This window comes from Bos javanicus, chromosome 20 (genome assembly GCF_032452875.1).
Source record: "Bos javanicus breed banteng chromosome 20, ARS-OSU_banteng_1.0, whole genome shotgun sequence".
Taxonomy (NCBI): Eukaryota; Metazoa; Chordata; class Mammalia; order Artiodactyla; family Bovidae; genus Bos; species Bos javanicus.
This window is the reverse complement of record NC_083887.1, coordinates 13,019,552-13,034,084: the sequence shown is the minus strand read 5'-3', so window position 1 is coordinate 13,034,084 and position 14,533 is coordinate 13,019,552.

The window sequence follows — 14,533 nt, the reverse complement described above, 5'->3', positions numbered from 1 at the left end:
AGAGGAGGTAAACCCTGTACAAGGAAGAAGTGTTCAGAACTGTGGATCTGCGGGCAAGCTCGATGACTTCCGGGCTGTGAGAAAAGAGAGTCCGCTGGTCTTGCCCTTGATGCTGGATCTATTTGCCTGAGGTCCTGACTGCTGGGATGGGAGAAGGTTAGGGGTGCAGGTCCAGGCTATCTGAGTTCCAAACAGTGGATTTCAGTTGCATTTGTATGCCAGAGATGTTTTACATTTTAGAAAGGTCTTTTTATTAATTCACATGGCAAACCTGTAAAACATAGCCATTATCACCATTTTATAGATGCTAAGTAATTTGCCCAAGTTAATAGTATATTTGACTTCTTTCTCTCCCTCAGCTCCGAAAATCAAGTCCTGTTGATTTTCCTTCAACGTGCTACTCACCCCTCGCGCTCTTGTCATTCCACTGCTACCTATCCTGTCCTAGGCCTGTAGAATTTCATGCCTGAAAGTGAAAAAGTGTTAGTTACTCAGTCGTGTCTGCGTCTTTGGGACCCCATGGAGTACAACCCATGAGGCTCCTTCGTCCATGGGATTCTCCAGGCAAATAGTGGAGTGGGCAGCCATTCCCTTCTCCAGGGGATCTTCCCAAACCAGGAGTTGAACTGGGCTTCCTGTATTGAAAGCAAATTCTTTTACCATCTGAGCCACCAGGAAAGCCCTGTCCAATAGCCTCCAAACCACCCTCTGTGCTCCATCCTAGCTCGGCTTCAGTATATTCAAATATTACTGCAAGAGTTCAATGTCAGATTCATTGTCACAATGCAGCTTTTGCTACATCACTTCTATATTCAAATCATCAATGACATCCCCATCTCACTGTGGGATAAGGACTAAATCCTTCAGTCAGATGGGTAAAGTCTTCCATGGTATTTCCTCAGCCTTCTCTTGCAGTCTTAGTTCTCTTTACCCTGCATGACAAACCCTTACTGTCTTTGTACATTAAACAACACTTGCCCTCCACATTCTCACGTCTGCTTGCTGTGTGTTCCCACCTGAAATTCTGACTCTTCTTGCCTCTACCCATCAGAAGCTGTGTAGCTCAGATCTCACCTTTCAGTGAACAGCCACACTTAGGGTCTGTACCACGCCTGAGTGATGAATCATGTAGATCTGGGTGACATCTCCTCTGTTTAATATTGTTACTTTTCTCTTCATGGTTATTAACGTTTCATGCATTTCCCCATTTTTCATGTTTCCTCAGTTATATAGGCAGCTTGGAGGCAAGAATCCTATTTTCTACTATTTTGATGTCACAAGAGAACATCTTGAAATATTCATCTTTGTGCTTTTGTTTTCCTCTTGTCCTTGCAAGTGACTTCCCCCCTCTTAGGCAGAGGCCTCTATACTGCCTTGGGGAGAAAAACAGGAATAAGAGAAAAAGCAGGAAACTGTTAATGTTCCAGATTTCCTTTTTTCCTTAACTTTCGTAACAGAGTTTTTGAAAATTCAAAAGGGGAAGTCTGAAGACTTTGCACCATCCCCATGGTTTGTGCCATAGCCATGCAATTGACAATGTGGCATATTGGCCATGGTCCACTCAGCTGGTGGAGACCTGCATCTGCCTCAAGATTTTTCTGAGACTTAATCCAAATATCCTGCATAGACACCTTCCGCCAATGTCCCGGTCCAGGATGGTCATGGCGGCATCAACCTGGAAAAAAGGAGGAGGGCTTTGATTACCTGGAGGAGACGGAAGTGGCCAAGGAAAAGCCAAGGGTTAAGATCTGGGAGGACAGACAGTGGGGAACTCTGCTGTTACCATCTGTCTTGTCTCGTGGCCACTAACCACGTGTGGCTGTTAAGTGCTTGAAATGGGGCAAATGTGACAAAGGAGTTGAATTGCAATCGTCAGCGGTGACTAGTGACTACTATATTGACCACTGTGTGGAGCACCTGACCACTGTCTGTCCGATTCCAGTGGAGCACCTGACCACTGTCTGTCTGATTCCAGTGGAGCACCTGACCACTGTCTGTCCGATTCCAGTGTTCCCAGAGTCCAGCGCCATTCCTGACGCTGGATGAATATTTCTAGAGTAAATGAATGGCACACATTATAAAAGCAATAAATGTGAGTTGATCACTGGTCCAAGATAGACCTGAAACCTCATAACTTCAATATTTTCTGTTCTGTAGACCACATATAGACACTACTGCAGCTTACTCCATATAAAAAACTTTATAGGAATTGATTTTCTAGGGGTGCATAATTCCAAAACCATTGACATCAACTGACAGCTGGCTATTGAGCCTGACCGTCACTGTGCTGCTTTGAATCTGAAAGCACCTAGACCAAACTTGCCAGAGCTTCAAATGACCATCTCTGTAACATTCCAAAGGGAACTGGGGTAACATGCTTTTTCATTCTCCCAGTTGAATTGAGCATTGTTTTATATTATATTCGTAACTTGACTGTGCCAGGTCTTACCAACCTGAGGATAAGGGAATACGCTGCTGCTGCTGCTAAGTCGCTTCAGTCATGCTGATATTCAGATTACAACAGGTATAGTACTTTAGGCCCTCTCTAGGTTTCTTTGGTGTTCTTACCGTTGTTTCTACTGCTACTGTCTTATAAGAGAACACTGGAACTAGGCACAGCTGACTTTTCCTTGGGGCTACTCCAAATCCCTAAAGGGCCCAGGCTTCAAAGGTTTCTAGGGTTGACCTCTTTTCTTCCTGGGCCCTGAATCAAGTCTCTTATGCTCTGAGTCCCATTATAGGTTCTGCTTTGTTTTTTTGTTTGTTTCAACGAACACTAATCTTTCAGCTTCTGGCTCTCCCCATTCTTCTGGGGATCAAAATTAGTTCATTAGGCAGAAGGATTAAACTGAATTAGATAATCAACAAATAATTATGGATTCTATTATGTATAAAGATTTTATGTTTTAAAATGAATGTGTGTGTGCTCAGTCACATTCAACTCTTTGCAATCCCATGGACTGTGGCCTGCCAGGCTTCTCTGTCCATAGGATTTTCTTGGCAAGAAAACTGCAGTGGTTTGCCATGTCCTCCTCCAGGGAATCTTCCCCACCCAGGGATTGAACCCGTGTCTCCTGCATCTCCTGCTTTGCAGGTGGATTCTTTACTGCTGAGCCACAAGTAGATACCTAACATACACTATCATCTTTAATATCCAGACATCTTACTGGACTCCCACCTTCCATGTCCCTTTCCTTCATCTAGGAAACCTGAAACTCCTGGGCATCTCAGTTCATGGCAAGAGACCTGTGAGGATCACTGGTTACTCAAGTAGCCAGATGCTAAAACCTAGCTTTGGCTCAGTTGGGAGCAGTCACTCCTGAACCTAGAGGTTGTTCAGTGTGTATCGGAATAACCTGAAGGGCTTATTAAAACATAGACTGCTGGGCTCCACCTACAAAGTTTCTGATTCAGTAGGTCTTGGGTAGGACCCAAGGATCTGCATTTCCGACAGGTTCCCGGAGGATGCTGGTGCTGATCTAAAGACACACTTGGAGAATCACTGCTTTGATCATCTGGCGACTAGCTTTCTAGAAAAAGAGCTCATGGATGCATGACAGTCCTCCAACTTCATCTTAGTTTTTCCTTGCTCTAAAACTTTTGTCAATAAAGACCTTTCTTGCCTGAATCCAAGAAGATAATTTCGGAATATGATGAGAATTCTCAATACCTTCATTTTTCTATTTAAAAAAAATATCAGTTTGTTTAGGGTTTTTATAAGCTTTTGAACAGCTTGGTTTATAGGTGGCAGAGAGCAGTGAATCACTGGAGAGTCAGGACACTGAGCAATTTTAGTAAATCTCGCTGTAATCTCACTGAAAACACTTGACTAATTAGGTGGAGCTCTGTCTGCTGTATGTATGAGCCCAGAGGAACGGGTCCACTGCCAGATGGAGACTGTTATTCTAATTATATAAGATAAATTATTCCCACCAAAAGGTCAGACAGAAGATGACTCCTTTGCTTTTTATTATTTGGGTGAAATTTCCCCAAAGCCTCAAAACATTTACTCAGTTCAATCAATCCATTAAAAAATCCAGTTACCTTACAGATGTTTTATCTACATAACTCTGAAAGGTCAGCTGGATGAGATTTTTAATATCACCAGATGTTTTGCTGTCAGGAAAACATAGCTTCACTTGAAATGTTGGGAGAACCTAGATTTTTCTCTGTGCTTAATCACCTTCCTGGTTAATAAATTGTACTTTCAGTGACCACATTTCATTGTTGAAATTTAGACTCACTTCTTCATGTTTCTATCTTGTATGGTAGGAATGAGCAATACTGCTAATTATCTATTGGTAATTACTCTTAATTTATTTGAAGACAGCTAGTCACTCTTTATCTTTTTCTTTTTCATGCAAAATTACCTCCAACCCTTTTTAAAGATTCCTTCATAGATCCTAATTTAAGTCTCCTTAATTTGTTCATAACTGTCCTTATCGACCCAGTTTTTTACAGGCCCTTCTTTTGTTTCAGTTCAGTTCAGTCGCTCAGTCATGTCCGACTCTTTGGGACCCCATGAATCGCAGCACGCCAGGCTTCCCTGTCCATCACCAACTCCTGCAGTTCACTCAAACTCATGTCCATCGAGTCGGTGATGCCATCCAGCCATCTCATCCTCTGTCGTCCCCTTCTCCTCCTGCCCCCAATCCCTCCCAGCATCAGAGTCTTTTCCAATGAGTCAACTCTTCACATCAGGTGGCCAAAATACTGGAGTTTCAGCTTCAGCATCAGTCCTTCCTATGAACACCCAGGACTGATCTCCTTTAGGATGGACTGGTTGGATCTCCTTGCAGTCCAAGGGACTCTCAAGAGTCTTCTCTAACACCACAGTTCAAAAGCATCAATTCTTTGGCACTCAGCTTTCTTCACAGTCCAACTCTCACATCCATACATGACCACTGGAAAAACCATAGCCTTGACTAGATGGACCTTTGTTGGCAAAGTAATGTCTCTGCTTTTCAATATGCTATCTAGGTTGTTCATAACTTTCCTTCCAAGCAGTAAGCATCTTTTAATTTCATGGCTGCAATCACCACCTGCAGTGATTTTGGAGCCTCCCAAAATAAAGTCTGACACTGTTTCCCCATCTATTTGCCATGAAGTGATGTGACCAGATGCCATGATCTTCATTTTCTGAATGTTGAGCTTTAAGCCAACTTTTTCACTCTCTTCTTTCACTTTCATCAAGAGGCTTTTTAGTTCCTCTTCACTTTCTGCCATAAGGGTGGTGTCATCTGCATATCTGAGGTTATTGATATTTCTCCCAGCAATCTTGATTCCAGCTTGTGCTTCCTCCAGCCCAGCGTTTCTCATGATGTACTCTGCATAGAAGTTAAATAAACAGGGTGACAATATACAGCCTTGACGTATTCCTTTTCCTATTTGGAACCAGTCTGTTGTTCCATGTCCAGTTCTAACTGTTGCTTCCTGACCTGCATACAGATTTCTCAAGAGACATGTCAGGTGGTCTGATATTCCCATCTCTTTCAGCATTTTCCACAGTTGATTGTGATCCACACAGTCAAAGGCTTTGGCATAGTCAATAAAGCAGAAATAGATGTTTTTCTGGAATTCTCTTGCTTTTTCCATGATCCAGTGGATATTGGCAATTTGACTCTGGTTCCTCTGCCTTTTCTAAAACCAGCTTGAACATCTGGAAGCTCATGGTTCATGTATTGCGGAAGCCTGGCTTGGAGAATTTTGAGCATTACTTTACTAGCATGTGAGATGAGTGCAATTGTGCGGTAGTTTGAGCATTCTTTGGCATTGCCTTTCTTTGGGATTGGAATGAAAACGGACCTTTTCCAGTTCTGTGGCCACTGCTGAGTTTTCTAAATTTGCTGGCATATTGAGTGCAGCACTTTCACAGCATCATCTTTCAGGATTTGAAAGAGCTCAACTGGAATTCCATCACCTCCACTAGCTTTGTTCGTAGTGGTGCTTTCTAAGGCCCACTTGACTTCACATTCCAGGATGTCTGGCTCTTGGTATTTTTATTTAGTTTTTAAAAAATAATTTTATCTATTTACTGATTTATTTTTGGCTGCGCTGGGTCTTCGTTGCTGTGTGGGCTTTTCTCTAGTTGTGGTGAGTAGGGCAAAGGCTTCTCATTGCAGTGGTTTCTCTTGTTGCAGAGCACAGGCTCTAGGCATGGGTTCAGTAGTTACAGCTGATGGGCTCTAGAGCACAGGCTCAGTAGTTGTGGTACACAGGCTTAGTTGCCCCACGGTGGCATGTGGCATCTTCCCGGACCAGGTGTCGAACCTGTGTCCCTTGCATTGGGAGGTGGACTCTTTACTACTGAGCCATCAGGTCAGCCCTGGGCTCTCTTTTTAAAGCCCAGACCAAAACTGTGACTCCCTGCTCCTAAAGGATGTGCCCTCATCACCTGGGCCCTGAGCAATGCAAGCTCCTAAGCCTGTGATCCCTGGATTCCCCAGCCTTGTTTTGCCATGCCTCCATCCTGTGAAGTGGGAAAGTCTCACAGCCAGCCTCATCAAGTTTGAAGAATATGGTAATGTTGCAGAATTTTGTGTCTAATAATTATTTGTTTAACATATGGATTCAAAGAAGCCATTAGATTTATATAAATTGACTCAGTTCACAGTAAAGTGAAATTGACATTGGGTTAAATAAGTGAATGCAAATCATCGAGTTCATATTTATTTGCAGTTCACACTTAAGGCAGAATTAAAAAAAATTTTTTATAGAAATAAAAGTTAAAATAGCTCTCATGGGTATGTGATAAAAATACTTAATTTTTTAAGTTGTGAGAAACCTGTTGCTCTAGGCTCTCGCCAGGGGAAAATCAAGCCAGGGGAAAATCAAGTTATAGACAATAATTGCGGTGTTCTTTATCCTCATCCTCCACAACCCTGTTACATTTTGTGACCTGAGGGTTTTCCAGCTCTTTTCTTCCAGTGGGTTCTATGTGGCTCAAACCCTTGATAGCATTACGATCTTTTCATTATTCTAGTTATGGTAGGGCAGGATGAAGAAGAGATCTCTCCTCGCAAATTACACTTAGATCAGCATGCAGCCTATGAAGCTTACAACTGGTATTTTCATTTCTGCCTGCTCATCTTTTGTGATATTGTTATACGTTTCACTTCTCATATGCTATATATTGCATTTTCAGAATGCATTTTCATTATTCTTATTTTTTAAAAGTTACTTTAAAAAAGATTTTTTAAAAGAGAAAAAATTTCTATTTATTCACGTATTTACCATTTCTGGCTCTATTCCTTTATGCATTTCCATCTACCTGAAGATTTCATTTTCCTTCTGCCTAATGAACTTTCTTTAACATTGCTTATAATTCATGTAAGCTGGCAATGTATTTGGTTTGCCTGAAATACCTTTAGTTTGCCTTCAAGTATGAAAATTCTCTTTTTATGGGAAAAGAATTTTAAATTTCTATTTTATTCTTTTCATGCTTTAAAGATGACTTTCCGTCATATTCTGACTTGCATAGTTTCTGATAAGGTGCTTACTGTAATTTTTGTCCTTCTTCCTCTGTGTATATAATATCTTTTTCTTCTGACCCCTATACATTTTTTTTCTCTTTATCATTGGCTTTAGTCATTTAATTATAATGTGCCTTTTTAATTTTTTGCTTTTTCTGCTCAAATTTATTGAGCTTCTCAAATCTGTGAGTTTATGGATTTCATAAAATTTGAAAAACTTTGTCATTTCCTTAAATATTTTTTATTCCCTTTCCCCCTGTTTTCCTGAAACTTCAGTTGCACATTTATTAGCCCACCTGATGGTATCCCACAGGTCATGGCTTGTCTCTTATTTTTTCAGTTTCATTTTGAATATTTTTACTATTGTGCCTTCAAAGTCATTGAACTTTTTAACCTTTAGTCTTCTTTTAATCCCAGTGCATTGTTTATTTCATATGTTGAATTTTTTTTGTCATTCATTTGGGTAATTTTTATATCTTTACTTTTCTCTACATTATGGTCATGTTTTTCTCTACTTCTAAAGCGTTAAGAATTTTTACAACAGCTGTTCTAACTTTTTTTTTTTTAGATTCTTATGCGCCAGTTCCATTCTCTCCCTCTTTTGGATCTGTTTCTATTGATTGAGTTATATTGATTGGTTTGGGGCTTTATTTGCTGCTACTAGGCCTGCCTACTAATTTCTTAATGGAAGTTAGACATTGTGAATTTTACATTATTGTTTGTTGGATTTTGTGGTATATTTTCAAATAATGTTGGGTTTTGCTCTGGTATACAATTAATTTACTTGGAATTAGTTGGAGCTTTAGAGGCTTCCTCTTAAATTTTGTTAGGACAAGTCCAGAGCAACCTTTAGTATAGGCTGAAGAATATCTGAGGATTCTACTCCATGTCATGTGGCTTATGATCACTTCCATCCTTGCCCTGTGTGAACTCTGTAAATTGTTCTGTTTACTCCTTCCTGATGGTTATTTCCCTGTATTCAGTTAGTTTGTTCTCAGACATATACAGATTAGCACTCAACCAGAGACTCAAGGGGACCCCTCAGTAGACTTCCTGACATTACTCTCTGCAGATAGTACTCTGACTCATAAAATCTTACTGCCTTGGCCTCTCTCTTTCTTCACTTCATAGATAGAGAACTCTGATTTCCCCTTTCATGTAACACAGCTCAGAACTGCCTTCAGACAATAAGCTGGTATGGTTGTTCCACTGGCTTTGATTGTTATTCTTCTGTTAGAAATCACAGACCCTTGATATCTGTTGTTTAATATCTGTGGTAGGCAGCTTCTAAAGTGGCCCCCAATGGTACCCACCTTCTGGTATTCATACTTTGAGTGAAGGTAGGATCCAATAAGTAACAGATACATAGCAAGTGTAGTAGATATCATTTCTACGTTACAGAATACTCTGACTTCCATCTTGCTAGCAGACTCTCTCTCTTGCTTGCTTTAATGAAGCACACTCTCATGTTAGGGAGGCCTACATGCCAAGGAACAAAGAGTAGCATCTGGTCAACAGCCAGAGAGTAATGGAGGCCCTCAGTCCAACCACCAAGGGGACCTGAGTCTTGCCAAAGACTGCATGAGTGAGCTTAGAAGTGGATTCTTTTTTAGTCTAGCATAAATGTGACACCATGGCACTGGCCAACCCTTCAGCTGTAGCCTTGGGAAAGACTCTGAGCTAAAAGATCATTCTTGAAAATTTGTGACAATTTCATACTACTTAAACCATGCCTGGCCTCCTGAACCACAAAAACTGTGAGGAAATAACAGTGTGTTTTTTTAAGCGCTAAATTTGCGGGTAACTTGTTATGCAGCAATAGATAGTGAATAAAGTCTGAAGATCATAGTCTGCTATTTTTGTTCTGTTGTTTAAGGCGGGAAGGATAAATCAGATTTCTGCGACTCAGTCTTGATTAGAAAGAAGCCCCAGACCATTCAAATTACATCTTATGAAGGTGAGACCCAGACATCAGTGTTTTGTAAAACTTTCCAGGTAATTCCAATACACAGATAACTATGAAAATCATTCCCTTAGACCAGTGATTCTCAGCCATTAATGCAGGAGATCCCGGTTTGATTCCTGGGTCAGGAAGATCCCCTAGAGAAGGGATAGGTTACCCATTCCAGTATTCTTGGGCTTCCCTGTGGCTCAGCTGGTAAAGAATATGCCTGCAATACGGAAGACCTGGGTTTGATCCCTGGGTTGGGAAGATCCTCTGGAGAAGGGAATGGCTACCCACTCCAGTATTCTGGCCTGGAGAATTCCATGGCTTGTACAGTTAATGGGTTTGCAAATAGTCAGACACAACTGAGCAACTTTCACTTTCACTTCAGTCATTAATGCGCATGTGAATCAATGAAGGATCTTGTTAGAATCAATGTTCTGATTCAGTAGTTCTAGACTGCACCTGGGATTCTGCATTTGCAACAAGCTTTCAGATCATCCTGATGCTGCTGGCTTGAGGACCCTGCTTTGGATAGCAAGGACTTAGTTTATTGAGTGCCTTCTTTTTATCCCAATTACTGAGGAACTTGAAACAAATTCCTTAGTGTCTGTACCAAAGAATATTTGGAGATATGAAAGGCCTCTCCAGTGGATAAATCAGAGAGCTGCTTTCCGAGAGAATGAATACTGGAATATTACCTATGCTTCCTCTCTTTTCTTAAGGGTCTTAGTCTTGGTGTCTTTTGCTCTCATGCAAATTAGACTCCTGGTGTTCTCCCTAAAGTCTCAGAACCCTGAGATAGGTATGCAGATTAGGTTCCTTCCTCTGCAGCTCTGGCAATCTTCACTCTCTGTGTTTAAGCAAATGTATTTAAAAAATATCTTTTTATTTTTAGCCTTGTTAGTTTTACTATAAGGAAGGTTCAGATATCAAAAATGACTATCTTTCATTTTTATCTCTGCTCATTTCTCAGAGGATGGAATGGGGAGTGGAGTAGATAGAAATGGCATATTCCATAATATTTTTTATCTGTGACTGGGTTCCTGACATTTCCCTCTAGGAGATTTATTTGTTGCTGTAAAACCCTTTTCAGCAATCTTCCAAATTATTTCAGATTAACTAATGAAAGTAACCAATGAATTTAACTGTGTAGAAAACAAAGTGGAAAATTTTAAGCTTTGCTCCATCGGGATCAAAAGAGACTGTTTCTTTTGTAGAATAGCTACTGCAGTGCAGGATTATGAAATGACAATAACCCAGTGTTTTTCCCCTTGAGGTGGAAAAATCAGCCACTTACTCTCTCTTCACAATTTTTCAATAAAGCTCAAGGGGCAAGTCCGACTCAATCTTCCTCATGGAACATAAGGACTTTTAGCTGTTATTACCCTGAACCTAAACCCAACTTAGCCTCTCCAGAAGAGGTGTGGTTAGGGAGATGATGTTGCTGGTAAGTAGTCCAGCAAAGTCCTTGTACAAGTTCACAGATTATAAGAACATTAGGATCCTAGAATCAAGTAGTAATAGCATCCAGTGGGAGATATATTTTCTTCTAATTACAAAGACTCAGTGGTTTACTTTCAAAAGTCTAAGGAAAGAATCCAAGTGAACAACTGCTGTACGAGGTCCGTAATCCTGATGGTGATCAAGATGAGAGTAAGTGTAAGAAATGGTCACACAAGATGTGATCAAGTGTGAGAGTATGGCACACTGCCGCAGTGTCAGTTACTTTTGCCGTGTAACACACAGCTCTAGAACCTAGTGTAGAGGGAATGAAGGTGTCAGTCACTCAGTTGTGTCTGACTGTTGGTGACCCCACGGACGGTAGCCCACCAGGCTCCTCTGTCCTTGGAATTCTGCAGGCAAGAATACTGGAGTGGGTTGCCATTTCCTACTCTAAGATATCTAGAGATTGAACCCAGGTCTCCTGCATTGCAGGTAGATTCTTTACCATTTAAGCCACCAGGGAAGCCCATGGCTTAAAGCAATAAATGCTTATACTTTTTACTTATTCTTTGGGGGTTTTTGTTTTTATTTTTTTACTGGAGTATAATTGCTTTACAACGTTAGTGTTAGTTTCTGCTGTACAACAATGTGAGTCAGCTCTATGTATACATATATCTCCTCCTTCTTGAGCCTCCCTCCTTTCCTCACATCCCTTCCCTCTAGGTTGTCACAGAGCACCGAGCTGAGCTCCCTGTGCTATGCAGGAGGTTCCCTCTAGGTATCTGTTTTACACATCAGTTCAGTTCAGTTCAGCCGCTCAGTCGTGTCCGACTCTTTGCAACCCCATGAATCGCAGCACGCCAGGCCTCCCTGTCCATCACCAACTCCTGCAGTTCACTTAAACTCACGTCCATCGAGTCGATGATGCCATCCAGCCATCTCATCCTCTGTCGTCCCCTTCTCCTCCTGCCCCCAATCCCTCCCAGCATCAGGGTCTTTTCCAATGAGTCAACCCTTCGCATGAGGTGGCCAAAATATTGGAGTTTCAGCTTCAGCATCAGTCATTCCAATGAACACCCAGGGCTGATCTCCTTTAGGATGGACTGGTTGGATCTCCTTGCAGTCCAAGGGACTCTCAAGAGTCTTCTCCAACACCACAGTTCAAAAGCATCAATTTTTCAGTGCTCAGCTTTTTTCACAGTCCAACTCTCACATCCATACATGACCACTGGAAAAACCATAGCCTGGACTAGATGGACCTTGGTTGGCAAAGTAATGTCTCTGCGTTTTAATATGCTGTCTAGGTTGGTCATAAGTTACTTCCAAGGAGTAAGCGTCTTTTAATTTCATGGCTGCAGTCACCATCTGCAGTGATTTTGGAGCCCCCAAAAAATAAAGTGCCACTGTTTCCACTGTTTCCCCATTTATTTGCCATGAAGATGGTGGTGTATAAGTGTCGGTGCTGCTCACTCAGTTTGTCCCACCCTCCCCTCCCCGACCTGTGTCCACATGCCCATTCTCTACGTCTGCATCTCTAGTCCTGCTTATGGGCACTTCTTCAGGCCAACCAAGCTGAGGTGCGATTGTTTAGATTGGTGTCACTCGTGTGTATACACGATGTAGGAATAGCTGGAATAGACCCTCTGTCCATTAGGCCTCTCACCCTCCAGGAGGCTAGCCTGGGCTTGTTCACATGATGGTGAAAGAATTCCCAGGGAACAGCAAGAGCTGGTCAACGTGTAAGCACTTTTCAAGCTTCTGCTTATGTCATGGTTGTTGATGACCCATCTGTCAAAACGAGTTACCTGGCCATGCCCGAATTCAAGGAATGAAGATATAGACCCACCTCTTGATGGGAGAGGAGTGAAGTCACATTGAAAGGGTGTGGATGTAAGAGATGGCAGTCTACAGTAGGCAGCCACAACTTGCTTCTCCTGCTTCCAACACCCTGGTTAAATCATCCCACGCATCAGTTATTCCAGACAGTCAAGTAAATCAAGACTGGCTGCTGATGGTAACATTCAGAATTACTTACTATCAGTCGTACTACCAGCCAGTCACCTCTAGGGTGACTTTATTCCATTTAAGTTACTCTTGTCTCTTACCAAATACACTTCACATCTCTAGCCTCTACACATATAGTTGCATCAGGCTGGAGGGCCACCTACAGGATATTTGTTAGTATATTATTAATATATTAATCTAATGAACTCCTCCAGATATACTGATCCCAAGTTTAAATATTATTGCAGTTGAATGCTTTTGCGACCTGCTCAGGTGGGTCTAAGTGAGCTCGCACCCTTGCACTCTTAGATCACAGTGTTCATAACTCTAGGGTTGTCCTGTAATATCACATCAAAATATTTTGTCTATCTCTCATGCTGGCCTATAACTCTTAGAAATTCAGGAAAGGCATTTTGTCTTCTTCAGTCTTTGTATTCCAGGTGACTAGCCCAGGCTCTGGCTCGAAGCGGGAGGCCTAATCATTGTTGACTGGGTATATGACACATAGCATAAGTAATGCTATATTCAGGTAGTTTGTGGTTTGGTTGTAGAAATAGTATACTCACCTGTGAAACATCTAGGCAATAATATTAATTATTTGCTATATGAAACAAGAGCAGGTAAAAGTATTTCCTAATTCAGTTTACAACATCTAATTCACCTTAAATTCTTCCCTTTCCAACTTTTCTGTCTCCCTCTACCCCCAAATGTAATCTGGCATCCTTTCCCATGTCTTGGAAACAGATGCATTGGGTCCTGATCCACATCACCTGGGCTTCCCTGGTGGCTCAGATGGTAAAGAATTCACCTCAATGCAGGAGACACGGGTTCGATTCCTGGATTGGGAGGATCCCCTGGAGAAAGGCATAGCAACCCACTCCAGTATTCTTGGCTAGAGAATTCCATGGACAGAGGAGCCTGGTGAGCTACAGTCCATGGGGTCGCAAAGAGTCAGACATGACTGACTAACATACATGGGCATACCACATCACCTACTGACCTTTTACAAAGTACTTAACCTCTGAAAGTCTCAGTTTCCTCATCTTTTTTCTGAGGTTCTCTGAGGATTAAGTAAGTTAAGATACTTACAAGTACTTGGCACCATGATTAGTAAATGTTAGTTTCAAGTGATGTTCCTAAGATCACTAACACCATTACATATCCAACGCTACTCCTCCTGCTTTCATCCCAGTCCCTGTTATTCCTCTCCTGGACTCTTGTAATCACTTTCTCAATACTTTTACCCCTCATCCATCCTACAACTTTCACCTGATTGCCTTTCCTATAGGACAATGCTGACCACTTCCTTTAGATGCCTTGAAACCGTCTCTGACTTTCCTTTGGCTCATGAATCAAGTTCAAACTTCCTAGCAATCTCCGAGCGATACTAGACAATGGTCAGTGGCCCTGAATATGCCCACCTGTTTTAAAGATCCTTGTTTTGTGCAGATGCAGATGAACGATAATGCTCATGAACCTTTTGCTCAGGGCCCATCATTTGTACCTGTACCTTCCAAGGCTTGGCATGTTCTCAGCTGGGGATGGGGTTGTGGGGGGGAGGATTCCTGAGCCAAGGAGCATAGCCATACCCTGGAGGGTAGTTCTGGGGTGATGGGCGGGCCCAGTGGGCTGCTTGTATTCCTCCCCACCTGCCCAGATTTCAATG